At 39.8% G+C, this 18,923-nt stretch overlaps 1 protein-coding gene across 2 annotated transcripts in view; it reads left to right on the forward strand.

The window, feature by feature from the left end:
* Positions 1–486: 486 nt before the first annotated feature.
* HPCAL1 (hippocalcin like 1) overlaps positions 487–18,923 on the forward strand; it is a 133,824-nt gene continuing 115,387 nt past the window's right edge. The window contains exons 1-2 of one of the 2 annotated variants that reach the window (XM_070732979.1): positions 487–765; positions 1,167–1,354. The gene's annotated coding sequence lies outside the window, so the exon portion shown is untranslated. The remainder of the gene's footprint in view (positions 766–1,166; positions 1,355–18,923) is intronic. The other variant, XM_070732980.1, reaches the window with a different exon arrangement.

Here is an 18,923-nt window from a genome sequence, read left to right on the forward strand (position 1 = left end):
GGCCCTTACAGACCTCTTAAGAATCGGGTTAAGGTCCATTGTAGATAGTCTAAGGTTAAAGTTTTTGGGGTTTGGGAAAGAAACCACAGAGTCAGGTATGGCAATCCAGGCATTGGTCACTCTGCTACTGAAGTTGTCTTTTCCGCAGTCGAGTTTGGAGCGGTTGACATGAAGTTTGTATCTATTGCGTGCCCGCGTGTTGTTGCGGTTGAAGCCGAAGTATTAAGTTAGGTAGATGATCCTCCTCCTCTAGAATCGCGGTGTTTCCAGTTTGCGCGAGGGAAAAGTGCCAGGAGCGCATTTAGAATCAAAGGCGTGTGTGAGGCGATCCTCCCCGGCCGCTTCCCCATCGCGATTTGATTTTTTACCACAAGGCGAGAGAGAGTGAGAGAGAGAGAGAGAGAAGGCAAAACTCTGGCTCTCCCTCAGCCAGCGAAGCGACAAGGACGCGCTTTTTGTTAGTTCGGGACTTCCTGGTAACTTCCTGGGCTGCTTTTAGGCAAAGCAGCGTGCGCCTTTGTGTGTGTGTGTATTGTGTGTGTGTTTGTGTGTGTGCAGGGTGGAGTGTGTGTCTGTCTGTGTATGCGCGCAGGGTGGAGTGGTGTGCGTGTTTGTGTGTGTGTGGTGTGGTGGTGGTGGAGGGCGGGATATACCAAACGCGGCGCTGCTGCGGGAGGCGCTAAGCCCTTCCGAGCCCGGTTGCTTTGAAGAAAGGAAGCTTTCCTTTTCCTGCGAAGGCGGTTGGCAGAAGAGACCGGCGGCCAGGTGAGGAAACGGAGGAAGCAAAAGTTTTGGAGTCCTGCCTCTTGAGAGGCCCTCCCCCCTTCCACCCTCCCACCCCCCGGCGGCTTTGGTTCCCGCCTCTCAATCCCTTCTGCCCGGGCTGCCCCGGAGTGCAAAAGCTTCTTTCTCTACGGCGGCCCGTCAACCTGCGTGGAGGAGGTTGCGCCGCTTAAGGAGCACTTCCCAAGCCCCCCCCTCCCGGGGACGGTGTGAGAGGGCGCGCGCGCGGGGGACCCTGAGCGCGCGGCTCTTCAGAGGCACCGGAGACGCTTTGGCTGCTGCCCGCCTTGAAAACTTCTCTTTCTCTCTCCCCCTCTTTTTCTCACTCGGCTTCCTCCCGCCCTGCTGCTCCTCCTCCTGCTGTTGCTTGTGTGACTCCGCAGCTTTGCTTCCTCTCGGGCTGTTGCTTCTCTCTCGCCCTTCCCCGCTGTCCCCTTCTGGGTTTCGCTTGCTGCCACCGGCGCCGAAGCGGAGCGGTCGCCTCCTGCCGCCCCGACCGGAGTCGTCGTCCGTCGCCGGTGAGAGAAAGGAGCGAGAGAAAGGAGGAGCGGCGCAGCCCGAGGAGAGCCCGGTAAGAAGAAGGGAACGGGGGAAGGTGCAGCTGGTGCGGGTGGCCCCGGAGGGGACGTTTCCAGCATTCCCAGCACGGCGGTTTCTCACTTTCTGACCTCGGTTAGGTTCTTCTTCTCTTCCTCCCTCTTGGCACCTCTTTATCGGGGCTGCTGTGTCTCTTAAGACGGGGGTCTCCAATCTTGACAACTTTGAGCCTGGAGGACTTCAACTCCCAGAATTCCTCAAAGCAAAGCTGGCTGGGGAATTCTGGGAGTTAATAATAATAACAACAACAACAACAACAACAACAACAACAGAGTTGGAAGGGACCTTGGAGGTCTTCTAATCCAACCCCCTGCTTGGGCAGGAGACCCTGCACCACTTCAGACAAATGGTTATCCAACATCTTAAAATCTTCCAGTGTTGGAGCATCCACAACTTCTGGTGGCAAGCTGTTCCACTGATCAATTGTTCTAACTGTCTGGAAATTTCTCCTTAGTTCTAAGTTGCTTCTCTCCTTGATTAGTGTCCATCCATTGCTTTTTGTTCTACCCTCAGGTGCTTTGGAGTATAGTCTGACTCACTCATCTCCCTCCCTCAGGCAACCCCTGAGATATTGGAACACTGCTTGAAGTCATCCAGGCTTAAAGTTGCCAAGTTGGAGACCCCTGTTTTAAGAGATTTTCTTGGATGGAATTGTTTGAATCGGAGGGCTGTGTAAACAGCTGCTTCACCAGGGTTGAGGGTTTTGGACAACAAGCCAGGCCTCTTCTAAGCCCCGATTTTGGGCGGATGCCCCTTTCTTCTTTTCATTCTTTTCCCGCTTACCAAATATATAAGGTTGCCCAACGTGGGTTAGGTTAGGCGTCAGGTCTGGCCAAGGTGTGGCGAGATGTGTGTGTGTGATGTGCTTGGCATGCTGGCCTTGCCCTTAGAAGAAATGTGGTGAGCTGAGCGATCTTACGAATTGTTTTGGTACGGTGGGTTCTGGCTCCCCACGTTAAAAATCATCACGATTTACCATATTATAATTTGGCAGAAGTATTGTGGACTCTTGTTTGGGTTGCGGTTGGGGGAGTGCTGGGTTGGGATTCGTTTGTTTAATCCAGGAACAACTTCCTTTCATGCTAGAGAACTTATCCTTCTGGAGACAGATGTCTATTCTAATTAAGCCTTTTCAAAACGCTCACCTCCCCCTTCCTCCCCCCCATGTTAAATACATGTTAAACAGCCTCTTACTTTATTTGCACTGTCAAAAATAGTAAGATCTTTCTTTAGCCAGTTAGCTTCTTCATGAGTAAACACTTCTACGGAGTAAAAGAATATTAGAGTTATTGGTAGCCCACATGTTTTGTGTTAAGAGCAGTTAATATTTGACTTGCTGTAGGAACAAATGCATAAATATTAAACTGTTGCCAACTGAACTGAAAGTGTCTCACATTCTCCATATTACTCTGTCAAAATCTGGTTTCTTTGTTTGTCAGTTCTAATTTTCTTTTCGGAGAGGAAATCTGATGATCTAGATTGGTATTGTTTAAAAGAAAGCACCCATTTCATCATAGAGATTTAAAAGCATCCTTTTAGGGAAAATATTTCCTGTCTCAATTGGGTTAGGTAGGTTATTGAGAGAGCAGGTTTAAATTCCTGGGCCAATTTCTGGTAATTATGGTTTTTTCATGGATGACAATAGTAAACTTTTCAAACAGTTTTCAGCACTGCTTCTCTTAGGACCCTTCTGAATTGAAGCATGCTTTTAAATTTAGGAATTGTTGGTACATTGCTGGTGCTTTACTTAAGTTCTTGCCAGCGTTCATTCAGCGGTTTCCATTGCCAGCAAAAAGAAAAACCTGTGATAATAGTTATAACTGTTCCTGCTTCCTCGTCTCCTTTCTCCAGTCTGGGCATTACATTTTTTTCTGAATATTCTAGATGGCTTGGACATATGCCATTCAGAAAATTTTCAGATTACAAGTAAGGAAATTCCTCCATTCTTTTACAGTATAAATGTATGCATCATGAACTGAAACATAGTTGTTGCTCAGTTATTATACAGTATTGTTGATCCCTAGTTTTTTTCCTCATAAATTCTGTACAATTAGTCCCAGTCAAGATGGAATACAGTATGTTATATAATATTTTCAGGAAGGAACTTTGATTAAACAATACAGAATGTATAGGTAACAATCTTTATAAAGCCTGAAGGAAAAAATATTTCTGTCTTCAGTCTAATTTTTTAATGAACTCCTTTCATGTTATTTGGTAGAAGTGCTTATTTGCTGTGGTTTAGGCACATGTTAGAATGATTAGATCTTTTCCACTGAGAGATAAATTATTTAGTTGATACATGGAGTATTCTAGAAAAGAAAACTTAAACTACATTTTTTCATTAGATTAAAGTAGAAATTATCATTTGGAGACTATAGACATTCATGTGATGACATTTATTATCACCATTGAATTTAACAAATCTTATTAACTGTCCTGTGTACCCTGTTTTCCCCAAAATAAGACATCCCTGATAATAAGACCAACTGGCTTTTGAATGCATGGCAATAAGGCCAAGTGCTTATTTCAGGGTTAAAAAAATATAAGACATGGTCTTATTTTCGAGAAAACATGGTAAGATTTTATTCTTGAACTGTTTTCATAGTCTTATATACATTGTTGCTTTTGTAAAGGTTTACATGTTTAATTCTGCATCCAACTCGAGCAATTCTTCCTGCTGATGTCTATAGGCTTTAGTGAATGTAAGTGAACACAAAACACCACTTAAAATCCAGTTTTCAGAAGTGATATGCCTTTAAAAATGTTCTTACATGTGGCTCATTTTTTATTATGTACTGGACTGTGTATCATAACTGCATTGGGAATGAGTTGAAGTATTGATGGTTTTTTCAAATATAAAATAAATTATTTAATCTCTGATCTATTGCATTGTATAAAACATAATCGGAATATATATCCTATGATATATAGCAAGAAAAGTTGGTACATTATACATAGAATTGCAAGTAGTCATTTATTGTTTGTTCAGATTGACTATTAATTAGATTATATTGACCACTTCTGGTGTTTGAACTGCCTGTTTTTCAATTATTAAAAAAAATTATTGCAAGGAGAAACCCATCAAATAGTAATGGCCATTACAGACTTTATATAAAGTTTGGGGGATTCAATTTTAATTTTTTAAAGAAGCACATACCTAAGACAACAATTTGCCTCACCAGCTTAGTTCACATTTTTCTTTTTAACAAGGCACATAGAGATTAACTTTCCAATTTCTATATATCTTGCTCTTGAGCTGTTCTATACAACCAAAGGAAAGGGATGCTCTCCTCCATTCCCTGGGGAAAAAGTTACATAATGCTAAAAATCATTCTTTGGGAAATTACACCAAATTGAAACACTGTATTTATATCCCAAATATAAGTTTGTAGATTCAGAAATCACTCAATTGGCTGAACATTGTTCTTCATGATTTCTGAATTATTTGGTACTATAAATTTGTGGAATTTGGAACTAAGGAGTTTTTTAATCTGATAAATTAATTTATTCCCAAAGGCATGTCGTTTCTATTAAAAAGACACTGTATACCTTATACTTTGAAAGGTGATAAATGCAAATGAAAACATCTGGTGTCCATTGATTTGTTCTAGAGAAAATAATCAAGGGAGTTCCAAATTTGAGTTAATACCTTCTGTGCTAGGCAAATCATGGCTTATGTAAGTTTATAAGCAGGTGTGTATTGAGGAAAGTAAGGAGACATAGCTGAATATAATTAAAAGCCACTTGAAAAAGTAATTACTGTAGTTGCTATAGTAGAAAGTACATATAATAGCCCCTCTTAGTTATGTATCCTGTAGTAATGTGTAAGTGGCATAGAGCAGGCAGAAGAGATACACATAGGTATCTCTTTAGTGCTGACAAAACACCAATGATTTATTTTATTTTTATTCGGAAGTGAGGGAAATGGTTTTTAGGAGCAGCCTGCCATTTTTATTCCATAGGAAATTTCTGAGCTTCTTAGAACCCAGTTACTTTCATATAAAGTAAAGATACCCTTATTTCGCTTTGACAAAACCCTTGCTTCAGTGATTTTTTTAAAAAAATGAGGAAGAGATTGATCCCATAGCTATTTTCTCAGGAGACTAGAGGGGGTGAATCTGAGGAGAGCTGATGAGCTCACATAGAATAAAGCGGGAAGCAGTACAATTTTGTAGGATGGAGAGGTAAAGTGTGCACGTTGAAGATATAGAACTAAGTGTGGATGAATTAAGAGGATAGAGTGGGCAAATTAGACTGGGACTGCAAACAATGGCAAGTGGTAAAGAAACCTAGGAGGGGTAACTTGACAGGACAGGGAAACAACAGCAATTGTAGAGGTGGCAAATTAAAGCCAGGCGTTGCATTCATGGTAGTGTCTTTTCTCACAGGCAAGCAAGTTAAGCTGATTAGTTGTTTTGGGTTTATATACCTTCATTTTTATTTATTTATTTTTATTTATTTATTTATTTATTTAGTTAGTTAGTTAGTTAGTTAGTTAGTCCAATACACAATGAGGGATTTAGTGGGTATATATATATACACACATAGTAAAATACATGATGAAGGTTATAGAGGAGATACTCATAGTAAAATATATCTAAGAAATAATAGAAAAGAAGATATAGTAATAGAACATATCAATGAAAGAATAGAAGAAGAGATATAGGAATAGAAGAAAGGTATAGGAGGTACAGGAGAGCAATAGGACAGGGGACGGAAGGCACTCTAGTGCACTTGTATTCGCCCCTTTAGTTATACAAGACTTTGTAAAGTTTGTAGCACATCAATTCCTCCAAATGACAAACTTCTAGGATCCCTCCCCTGACCTAAACCAATGGTTTGATTGGGACTAAGGTTGGGCAAGAATCAACATACCATCTGACTTCAGTCATCACATTTCAATCTACGGAGTAAACAAAATAATACAGGAGTGGAACCTGGATTCCATTCCCCAAATTATTATTTTTTTTTTCAGTGGAAACAAACATCTGACTTCAAAGCCATTTCCTTCAGTGAGAAAGACGAGGGTGCTGAGCCACATATAGTACTGGAAATCTGGACCCTACTTTTGAGAACGGTACCCTTGTTGCCACCCTTTGCCCCATTTTATCTTGATTGATATGTGTTCTCCATAGAAGCAGCTGCAGAAAATCTCAATCCTCCTTCTGATTTAACTAGCTAGAGTGAACTCCCAACAGCTATCTAGCCCTAGATACCATAGCCCAGTGTTTCCAACCTTGGCGACTTGAAGGTATCTGGACTTCAACTCCCAGAATTCTTCAGCTAGCATTCGCTGGCTGGGGAATTCTGGGAGTTGAAGTCCAAATACCTTCAAGTCGCCAAAGTTGGGAAACACTGGCATAGCCTATGTTGAGGGCAAGAGCCTTGCACCACAGCTTTCAGACCCTGTGGCCCCAGTTGGACAGTAATTAACCCCTGACATACACATCACAGATATTTAAGCTTGGATCCCTGCCAGAACCCTGCTACACTATCCAGTGATGTGCTTATCCAGGCTGTGTAATTGCTTGCTCTATTCTGCTGTGCATGTTTACACTCCCTACCAATTTCGTAATTCCCTTCAAATCTCTTCATCATCACTCCTGTCTCTTCCTCCACCTGGTGCTCACAGCCCACAGTTGGAAAACCCCTGTAATTGAATGGTAGAATTAACTAATACCTGGCAGCAAAAATGAGTGCCCCCTTTTCATTCTGTTCAACGCAAAACATTTTGGTTTATAAATTCTTTTCGAGAACTTTTAAAATGCCAAAGTGGAGGAGCTATGGTGTATGATTTTGATGGACTTAGATGGAACAGATTTAAAAGTAGAGAAATCTTTATAGGCACAGGTCCTACCCTTGAGAAATTCAGCAAAATTGTTCTCTGTCACATGTTTGTGAGAATAGCCATTTGGGCCCAACTCAGATTGTATATGGCTTGGGATGTGATCTTGAAAGGGAAAATGATGACTCTAGGGCACTGATGGTGAACGGGTGCCACAGTTAGCACCCGGAGCCATATCTGCTGGCACACAAGCTGTTGCCCCAGCTCAGCTCCAATGTGTATGTGTGTGCCGGCCAGCTGATTTTTAGGTCGCACAGAGGCTCTGGGAGGGCGTTTTGGCTTCCAGAGAGCCTCCGGTGGACATGGGGGAGGGCATTTTTACCCTCCCCTGGCTCCAGAGAAGCCTTTGATGCCTGCGAAGGGCGAAACACGAGCATACTGGGGCCCCCAGAAGTTGGGAAAACACGCCATTTGCAGCCTCCAGAGGACCTTGGAGGGTGGGGAAAGCTGTTTTCACCCTCCCCAGTCATTGAATTATGGGTGTGGACATTCGCGCATGCGCGATAGCACACACACACTCTTTTGATACCCAAGTAAGAAAACATTTGCCATCACTGCTCTAGGGAATCCTGTATGATGCAGTAAAGGTGTGTGGAAAATCTTAAACAAAAAAAGAGAACAGTAGATTTAAATAATGGGTTTATATTTTAAGGTGAATTCATCTGTTTGGGATTTGGGATCAATTGCTGGTTCTTCATGATGATGTCAGTGGAAATTATCAGTCTTCCCAACGGGCTACCAATCCTAGCGAGAACCCTTCAGTGAAGATGATTTCTATCAGAGGAATTTTTATGAGAAAACCATTGAGACTGGTTGATGAGCAAATGTTTTAACTACGCTCAATCCACATGGAAAAATACAATGGTACCTTAGAATATTAAAATTGAGGCATTTTTGTGTCAAATGATCAAAATGGAATGACAGGCTTCCGGGTAAAGGTATCCAGTTAAATAAATGGAAATCAAACCATATGAGAATCAGAGTGCAATCTTAAGAATCCCCAGCTGCATATACTTGTACTAGACTGTTTTCATAAGAATCAGGTAAGAATATACCTATTTTCATTTTTGTTAATAATAATAATAATAATAATAATAATAATAATAATAATAATAATTCTCATTAATAATAATAATAATAATAATAATAATAATAATAATTATTATTATTATTATTATTATTATTTATACCGCCTCTCTCTGCAGATTCGGGGTGGCTCACAACAACAATAAAACAATGTACAACAAATCTAATAATTTAAGAATCACTAAAAAACCCTTATTAAAAAGCAAACATACACACAAACATACCATGCATAAACTGTATAGGCCCGGGGGAGATGTCTCAATTCCCCCATGCCTGGCGGCAGAGGTGGGTTTTAAGGAGCTTACGAAAGGCAAGGAGGGTGGGGGCAGTTCTAATCTCCGGGGGGAGCTGGTTCCAGAGGGTCAGGGCCTCCACAAAGAAGGCTCTTCCCCTGGGTCCTGCCAAATGACATTGTTTAGTCAACAGGACCCGGAGAAGGCCAACTCTGTGGGACCTAACCGGCCGCTGGGATTCGTGCAGCACAAGGCGGTCCCGGAGATATTCTGGTCCAATGCCATGAACGGCTTTATAGGTCATAACCAACACTTTGAATTGTGACCGGAAACTGATCGGCAGCCAGTGTAGACTGCGGAGTGTTGGTGTAACATGGGCATACCTGGGAAAGCCCATGATTGCTCTCGCAGCTGCATTCTGCACGATCTGGAGTAATAAAGAAAGTGTCTACAGAATCAGAGAGAAATGATCACCGTACTTCCCATATTTTTCTTCCTGTGGCTATTAACTATGAGAACAATTCAAACACCAAAGTATGGATGGACGTCCGAAGGGGGCTAATGTGGCAGAGGAAAGAAACTGCATGCCAGTCATCCTAATGTTTTGTTAATGGAAATGCTAAAATTTTGAAATTAAGAAATCCCTACGTAACTGAAAAGCAGAGCAAGACTAATATTGTCGGTTCACGTGATCCTTGGTTTACCAGTGATAACAAGTTGATATACATGTCATGTTCTTATTAAATTCGTTCCCCTCTTCATTCATAGAGGAAGAAAATGGCATGCAAATGGATTTTTTCTTATCCAGGATGCATATATGAATTGTAAGATATATTGACAGTAACCTTACACATAATTCTGCAGGTACTAAGGGACTAATCCTGACTAGAGGAGAAAGAGAAAGACTTATATGAGAGTCCTGTTGAGTCCCTTCATATTGTAGAGTGTGTGAAAGATATAAAAATATCTGATAACTTGCTTTCAAAATTGGATTGCGGCCAATACAGGTAGTCCTCAACTTATGACTGTAAATGAATTATTCTGGTCATGCTGGTCTTAAGCAGACTATGAGATGATCATGCCCAGTGAAGGGTTACCAAAATTTCTACTCCCACACTGTGGGCATGGCTTATGCAGGACACCCTGCATTTTTTTCCAACATCTTTCAGTGCAAATTGGGTGCTCTGGGGTGGAGCTCCATTTTTGCTACCCCACTGCGTCCCCCCCCCACCCCTGTCCGGGCAGTAGCCCACCCCTGATCATGCCAAATTTTATAACCTTGTTGTAATGGATGTTAAGTAAGTGCTTCAGTCATTAATTGAACCTATTTTAGCCAATGGGAACTAAACACCAGTTCCTGGAGGGGGAAAAATTCATAATGTGCAGTCAACTGATTGCAGGACACTGCAAGTGGCTGTAAATGTGGGCCCCTTGCTAAGGCCCCCCCCCAAATTCAGTCACATGACTTGGGAGGGACAGCCATTGGATCTTTGAAACTGGGTTGTAATTAGCTCTGAGAAAGGCTGTCATATCTGAACAGTTGCTGAGGACTACCTGTATTGTTTGTCCATGTGCATTTGTAGCATTTATGTGTATTTATGTGTATTTTGTATTAATGAAACTTATATAAGATGGAATGAAATTGGAATACATATTTATAAAGCAGCTCCAGGTAACTTGTTTGTGGCAAGAGAGAATATAAGATTAAATAACAAACAGATCAAAGTACTAAGCAGGTTTGTTTAGTTTTCATCTTATAAGTAATGCTTCACCTCTTAACTGAATTCTTCTTTCTCAAACCCACACAAGATAAGGTGCATAATTACAGAAATTTCTTGCATTTTGGCTTCATTATTAACATTTCAGCTATGGGAAAATGTGGAAGGACATGGTACAATGTAGTATTCTCCCATCAAAGCTATCATCAAAACTGCCTTAAGATTCTACCAGCTGCTCCATAGACCTCTTTGTGTGAGAATTGTATCAGATTTTTCTAAAGTCTGCTAAAGACTTGCTAAAGTCTCTGGGCAGATAAGCAATACTTTTAACAAAACACCTTTCTTTGTGATAAGTGATTTTGGCTCATTTAAGTTCTCATAGAGACTGTTAGAGTTCTGTCTAAAGATAAACCTCACCTTTATTTTCTAAAGAAAGATTGATGAAGTAGTTGGGAAAAAGAAATACATTTTCCCCATGCCTTAGATTTTTGGCATGTGTGTTGTGTAAAGTTGATTTTAGGACTGTTAGCAGTGAGATAGGGAGAGGAGAATGTTTATATGAGCCAAAAATCAGATATATGTGTAGGTGTAAAGTCAGCTGGAATTTACATCATTTTTAAAAGTTTACTTGGATGCTGAATAATGGCACTCTACAGTGCATTTGTGATAGAGGTATTTTTTCAATTTTGTAAAAGTAGGCTACATAGAAGTTCCCCATTCTGGATGCTCTTTTAGTATGAGAGAACACAATCCTGGTGCTTTCTACTCTAACTTCTTAATCTCTGTCTTAATTCTGCTCAGCTGTTCATAATTTAGTTTCTTTCTTTAAACAACTTATTAATAATTAACACTGTTATTTAGGACTTAGAACTGATTTATTTATAATCCCGAAGGACCAGGCCATTAGGCCAGTGATGGTGAACCTTTTCGACATCGAGTGTCCAAACCAGAATGTGTGTGCATGTGTGTGGGCTAAACCCAAAGATCAGTTGGCCAGCTCACGCATGCCTGTTTTTTGGCTTTTGGGGGGCTGTTTTCAGGCCATTTGGGGGGCATTTTTAAGACAGTTTTCGGGTCATTGTTTGGTGTGCCAGCTCTGACAAGGACCAGCTGGCACACTGGAAACCAGAAGAGCAGCTGGCGACAGTACATGTGCCCATAGAAAGGGCTCTTCTCTATGGACACCTCTGGCACACATGTCAAAGGTCCGCCATCATGGTGTTAGGCCATTTGTGAATGGGGATTTGGGGGGTAGGAAATTAAATAATGTCACATCTAGAGTTATCTATTCTGTGCTAAGTAACTGAACTGTGGCTACTTTTCCCATTTTTTTTATTTCCAGCCAGATTTGACCAGTATGACCCATGCCTATTAAAACAAATCCCCAACATTTCCCATGTTTTCCAAGGATGCACTATATATAAAATGTAATGTCAGATACAGAATGATTTGAGTTGTGAAAATTGATATAATAGCAATATAAGCACCTTGAATTGTACTCAGAAGCACACTGACAACCCATGTGGTTCAGGGACTAGTGGTATTACATGTAGCTGTGGTGGCACAGAGGTTAAAATGCAGTACTCCAGGCTACTTTTGCTGACTGTCGTCTGTCAGCAGTTCAAGTCTGTAAACTGCTTAGAGAGGGCTGTAAAGTACCATAAAGTACCATAAAGAACTCATAACTCTTGCTATTGCTATTTCCTAGCTAGGAGATGCCAAGTTTGAAAAACACTGATTTAAAGGATGACAAAACAAAAAGTCAACCTAGTAATGTTTGTCAGCTAATTCAAAATCTGTTTAGAGTTGTCTTGTTTTTTCTATTTGTTGCAAGTTAAATTAGTTTTGGTATGTGTGTTAAAAAGGAGACGTCAGTATATATATTTGTGGAATTAAAAAAAATCCAGAACTTTTATGTACTTATTTGGGAAATACAGAAGCTTTCAGTACAATAGCATTTTTCTCTGACTCTTTCCCATCTCTCTGGGGAAAGAAAAATATTGAATAGTGGGAAGATCACAAATTTTTGCTGAAAATAAAGTGAATCAAAAGCTTCATATAGTACATTTTCACAGGGTAACCTTTGCCCTTTCCCTCCACTGAGTCAAACACACATGAGCTTTCTTTAGCCTGTCTCCCAAATGGATAAGCTTGCAAAATCTTATTCATCTCTAAACCAGATTGTTGGAATAGCAGAACATGGTCCAGTGTTCACTGATTGGCTGCCTTCCAATTGTATATCACAAGGACGCTAAGTTTGTTTGCTATTTAGGATACATGCAACTATTTTGGGCAATAATGTTTTATGATTTCTCTATTACCACAGTCTGCCAGGGTGAGTGGGAAGATCAGGTCAGTAGGAATTCAGGCTAGCCCTACCCACTTGTTTCGCATGTCCTTTTTTTAAACAGCAAATTGTCTTCTTCTTTTTTTTTTTTAAGGAAAAACACAAATATCCTCCCCCTCATACTTTCTAAATGTCATTTTGCCTGTGTTGCATGGATAGTAGACTTCCTCAGCTTGTTTCATCTCTCTCCATCGCTATTCTATTGATCCTTTCTCTAAATGTCTGCATGCACTACAAAAAAGGAATAATCTTTAAATCCCATTGCATAACCATCAGCTTTATTTTAACATTTGAAAGCAACATTTGCCTGCAGGTATGTAAGGAGAATCTATGGAAATGTGTCTTCTGCATGTCAGTGTGGTGTCTACTATGCATGCATGGTATTATCTCTTTGGGAAGGGCAGTGGTAATACACATTTGTAAATAATGACGGTCCAAATTCAGGGCATAGCATCTGCATTTGTCTGAAACATAAGGCACGTTTTACATACCACACCAAGCAAATGTGTGATATATTTCATGTTAAATTGTCATGATACATTACGCCAAGCATTGTGGCTTGTACACATGGTTTATTAACACAGCCAGTGATGGTTTATCCAGCAAACAAATTTTGCACCTCTGGGAAACAAAGCAAGGTGAAAAATCACAGAACGACAAATTGGTGTTCTTTAATCTTCAACTTTGAGCAACATGAATAATTGGCTGCATAATGGAGCTACTAGGGAGTAGCAGACTGGCTGTGGGCTGCCCATATTCAGTTTTTCCTCCTGGGTGGTTCTAGGTGTACCCACTGAAGGGCTACCAAAATTTTTATTACCACACTGTGGGCATGGCTTATGCAGGATGCGTGCATTTTCTTTCAACATCTTTCAGTGCAAATTGGGGGATCGGGTGGAGCTCCATTTTCGCTGCCACTGCGCTATTTCCCACATCCAGGCAGTAGCCCATCCTTGGGTGTACCTCATGATGTTGAGCTGGATGGACCAATGGAAAGAGATGGAATTTCACCCCCTCAGCAGACCATTGGGAGGTGATGGTCTGAAACAACTTTCAAAGTCTAAGTTGTTGCTGGATTGTGTATAGTGAAAATGCAGCCCCCCTTTTTTTCTCAATTATTAAATTATTAATTATGCTATCTCCAAGTTGTTCTTGGAAGTGTCATTTTAAATATTTCTCCTTATCTGTGGGAAGATTCAGAAATTTCAGATAAACATTAAAAACATTTGTAGAACTAATTCTTGAAAGTGACCACTTCCATAGCCAATGGAATATTGAGAGATAGGATATAGGATACTGTAATAGCAGGTTACTCTTGGTTAATTTTTAAAATATGATACAATACTTACAACATATATACATGTTAAAACATAACGTCCTTTTCAGGATTAATTACAATGTTTAAAATCAGGAAAACTTGTAGTGCTATTTAGCATCCTTAAGCAGCAACTGTCCCAGTGGTCTGGAACATTTTACAACTTAGCTCAGAGAGTTAAATGACATATATAAATATTCCAGTATGAGAAAAAATTGGAAGACTATTTGACCCAGTTCATGCTGTTTTGGGAATTTTTTAAAAGCTAGCAGAGACTTGCTGTTTGCTCTGTAGGTCCTTCAGAAAAATCCTCATCTAATGAGATTTGTTTAAATTAAGAATGCATGTTTGGGATTACAGCTTTTAGCCCAGATACTACAAAAGAGAAACATTGTTGGATAAGTGTATTTGAAAAGGCAGAATCCCAAAAACAAAATATATTTTTCCACTAATGGGAAAAATGCACTTATTATTTTTCTTTCTGTGTTTTGAAAATTGTAAGTGTCTTAAAATATGAGGCAAATTAAGCCAGAATTTGGGATTTGATATTTTGACAGCTATTAGAATAAGAAAAATGGTAGTTGAAGGTAATGGAAGATAAAGCTTGGAGCAAAAATAATTTTTCTTCAAGACTAGTCAAAACACATTGTGGAAAGCCATCCCTGCTTACTCATTTCATTGATTATAAATATTTATAGATGGGATACTTTGTATTCTGAAGTGCGCCATCTTTCTTTCTTTTTTGTTTATTTAAATTCATTTGTTTGTATGATGCCTATGGCATCCAGCTTTCACTAAGAAGTCTGGATAGTTTAGAATTAGTAGGAAGCATAAATACAATACACACAACGAAACACAGAAAATCTGAGGCCAACTGTGGCAAGATTTGTCATTTCTAGATTGGCTCATGTAGCGCTCTGGCCTAGGGAGGGAGATATGTTTTCTAGGCCCTTGTGCATTTTTTATGTGACTGTCCTAAACATTATGCTTCTTGAGTTCATATGTCAGGCATTCTGCTTCTACATTCTTCATAGAAAAATATATCTGCAATGAATGCTATCATGCAAATGTTCAAAATTGTGGATCCTCATTGATATTGTGAGTCTGGCTGATGAATTTTCATTAAAACACTTCTGCATGTGTTTACAGTTCACCTGAGTTTTCCTAAATAGATATTCTCCTTGTCCCTTCATGTGGAAGTTATTTCCTGCTCCAGTTATAGATTTCCTGTGCCATGCTCTATTTGAACAAAACAGATTTTAATTAAAGGAGCCAGCATTTCAGAGCTCATAAAGAGCATCAGGCCTTATTGTCATTCTCATTGAGGTAACAAATTGGAGCATCTTAATCCATTCCTTGAGCTTTTGAAGACGATGCATCACTTCAGTCCTTGTTTAACACTTTATTTTATTTATTTTATTTTATTTTATTTTATTTTATTATTTTATTTTATTTATTTATCTTATTTTTGACATTTATATGCTACCCAATTCCAATCGGACTCCCTAGTGATATGGGGTTTTGGTTTTTTGCTAGGGCCAAATTCCCATGTGGTTAGGGAAGTATAAGAGCTCTTCAGACATTTCCCAGAAATTATGGCATCTCTGATTTTGTTGTGATAGGCCACTAAAGCAGATATTCAATCTGGAACCTTTCTAGGGTTTTGTTCTGTGCTTCCATAAGCTCCATTTAGCATGGCTCTTAAATAGGTAAGGCTCTAAGTTGTCTTTGCCAGTTACACTCAGGATTAATTTGAGGGTTTTTCTCATTTTTGATGAAAACTATGGAAATGAAAAGTGGGTCTATAACTAGAAAAAGATCCTGGAAATTTAGGCTATACTCACAACTCCCCTTAGGAGTTTCTGATTTTAAGGATCTGCTTCTATCTCATACTACACGATGAGACATTTATCTACTTTTGCTAGTCTTTTCACATAATTTATATGGTGGGTAAAATGGTAAGATATTTAAATTTGTAAATGTGTTTGAAGTTTAATAACTTCAAGCACATTTTGTAGTTGTAATATAACGATACAATTACTGTACAGAGAGACATGTAACAATTCAGGGATATTCCTTATTGAACATTATTTCAGCATTTTATAAATGTAAGAAGTACTGTGTAATTGGTTGCAATGTTCAAACAGTTTTAAGACATTTTAACACTATCTTTCTAGATAGCATGTTAACAGTTCTGCTTTTATAGACATGTTATTCTAGTATTACTTTATAGTAGTTATGGATATTTTTGAACATTGATCATGTTATCTGTTGGAAGCACCTTATAAGGCCATCTAAAGTAAACTTTATTTGCTCAACTCCTCATTTAAAAAGAGGACATTTTTTAAAAAATTACATACGATACCCTTGAATGACCAAGAAGAGAGAAAGAGATTTTGAGACTGTGCCTAAAAGATTGCGTGTGATGACTTGTCTCAACAAACTGCTCATTGTTTGGATGTGGTTGCCTTCCATGAAGCCATCACAGCACTGGTCAGCCAAATAAGGTGGCCTAGACCAGAAGTATAGTACAGAAGATTATGGCTTTTCAAGCAAAACCAAAAGGGCGTTACAACATGGGATAGGAATGTTGAATTAAAATACTACAAAAAAGTTTGAAGCTGTGGACCTTATTTTCTCCCTTTTTGCTGCCTTATTGTTTCATATAGGAAAGAGAGGATTCACTTTCTGAAGATGCCCTCTTAATTAGTGTGATGAATTATAGTGTGGACAGACAGACCGCAAATATTGGCTTGGACAGGCATATCAGGCATTTGATCCTCTCTTCTTTTACCAATTCTGCCTAGCTTTCTACTCTCTCTACACTCTGTAAACCAACTGTTTTATTCTTTTGTTAGTCCTCTGCATTGCTCTATGATAGTTTGTATTGAGAAAAGGGACGGAGGGGTCACCGTCACACCAAAGTGAATTACTTTGTACCTAAAACATGCTGTGTTATTGTGGCACCTATTTATTCCATAAATATTCCACACAACAAGCAAAAACTATGAGTTCCAACCTTACATTTATTGTAAGGCTACAGTACTCTTGGAAATCTGAAAATAGCTCTCCCCTCCCTTTCACGCTCCTGAAAACTAGAGAAGGTTCATTGTAGCATTGTCTCCATCCTCACCTCTCTTCAGACTCAGCTTTCACTTATCAAACCATTATCTAGGCTGCAGCTCTTTCTTCTGTTTCCCAAAGCCATTCCCACTTCCTATTATAGTTGACCATTACTGGTAGTCTTCGACTTACAACAGTTCATTTAGTGACCGTTCAAAATTACAGCAGCCCTGAAAAACATGACTTATGATCGTTTTTCACAATTAAACAATTGCAACATCCCCATAGTCACATGATCAAAATTCACACGCTTGGCAAATGGTTCATATTTATGACGGTGGCAGGATCCTAGAGTTATACGATCCCCTTTTGCGACCTTCTAACAAGTAAAGTCAGTGGGGAAGCCAGATTCACTTAACAACCATGTTACTGTCTTAACCAATGCAATGATTCATTTAACAACCGTGACAAGAAAATTTGTAAAATGGGACAAGCTCACTTAACAAAGGTTTCACTTAGCAAGACAAATTTTGGTCGTAACATAGAGGACTACCTGTAGTAATTGACTTTCCACAATATGTAAAAGCAGCTGAGGTGGCTGTTTTACTTTTAAAAGCACTGCGCTTGTAAATTTATTTTTCCCCATATCAGAGCAAAGGAAGCATGCAAATGTTATATCACACAGCATCCTTTTCTCCTTAAAAACTACACATAATGAAGGGTTTGAATATCAAGAATATGAAGCAAAAGGAGGTTCACTTGTTTTTTTTCTAGAAATGTTCCATCTGGGTGGATTTTATTTGTGTCATGGAGATATTCTTGTGGTTTACAGATTCAAATACGTGAGAAGATCCCTTGAATAGGATGTTCAATCTTGTATTAAGATAATGTCTACAGAGTAACAGAGTTGGAAGGGACCTTGTAGGTCATCAAGACTAACCCCTCGCTCAAGCAGATCCTACACCGTTTCTGACAGCTGGCAATCCAGTCTCTTCTTCAAAGCTTCCAGTGATGGAGCTCCCATCACTTCTGAAGACAAATTGCTTCATCAGTTGATTGCTCTCACTGTCACAAGAAATCCTTTTATTTCCAGGTTGAACATCTCCTTGTTCAGTTTCCACCCATATTCCTTGTCTGTCCTTCGGGTACTTTGGAGAATAGCATGACCCTCTCCTATCTGTGGTAGCCCCTCAAATATTGGAACACTGCTATCATGTCTCCCCTGGCCCTTTTCTTCACTAGACCAGCCATGCACAGTTCCTGCTACTGTTCATTGTATGTTTTAGCCTCCAGTCTTGCTAGATTTCTCTCCCATATCTGCCTGCCTACCTACCTACCTACCTACCTATCTACCTATCTATCTATCTAATTTATAGATAGATAGATTATGCCGCCCTTCTCCTTAGACTAAGGACTGCTTACAACATGTTAGCAATAGAACTTTTTAACAGAGCCAGCATATTGCTCCCACAATCCGGGTCCTCATTTTACCCATCTCGGAAGGATGGAAGGCTGAGTTAACCTTGAGCCGGTGATGAGAACTGAACTGCTGACCTACAGATCTACAGTCAGCTTCAGTGGCCTGCAGTACAACACTCTACCTGCTGCGCCACCCCGGCTCTCCAAAAAATGTCCTATAAAAATGCCTGAAAGAATCCATAATGGTTTATAATTCAGACACAAGGTCAGTACATGGATCAGTCCACTGAAGTATGTAAGCTATTTCACCCACCTTTCCTTTTGAACGAACCCAAAGGAGAGATTGGTAACATTAAATGCTGGCCCTGTTCCACTCTGCCGTTGTAAGCCAGATATCTACTTTCCTTGATCTTTGTCAATTAAAGTCCCCACGCCGTTCCATTTTGCTACAGCTCAGTGGTTCAGCCTCCTCCTCGTTTTTGCTTCCTGTGTCTGATGCTTGGTGCAGAATGATGAA

This window comes from Erythrolamprus reginae, chromosome 1 (assembly GCF_031021105.1).
Source record: "Erythrolamprus reginae isolate rEryReg1 chromosome 1, rEryReg1.hap1, whole genome shotgun sequence".
Taxonomy (NCBI): Eukaryota; Metazoa; Chordata; class Lepidosauria; order Squamata; family Dipsadidae; genus Erythrolamprus; species Erythrolamprus reginae.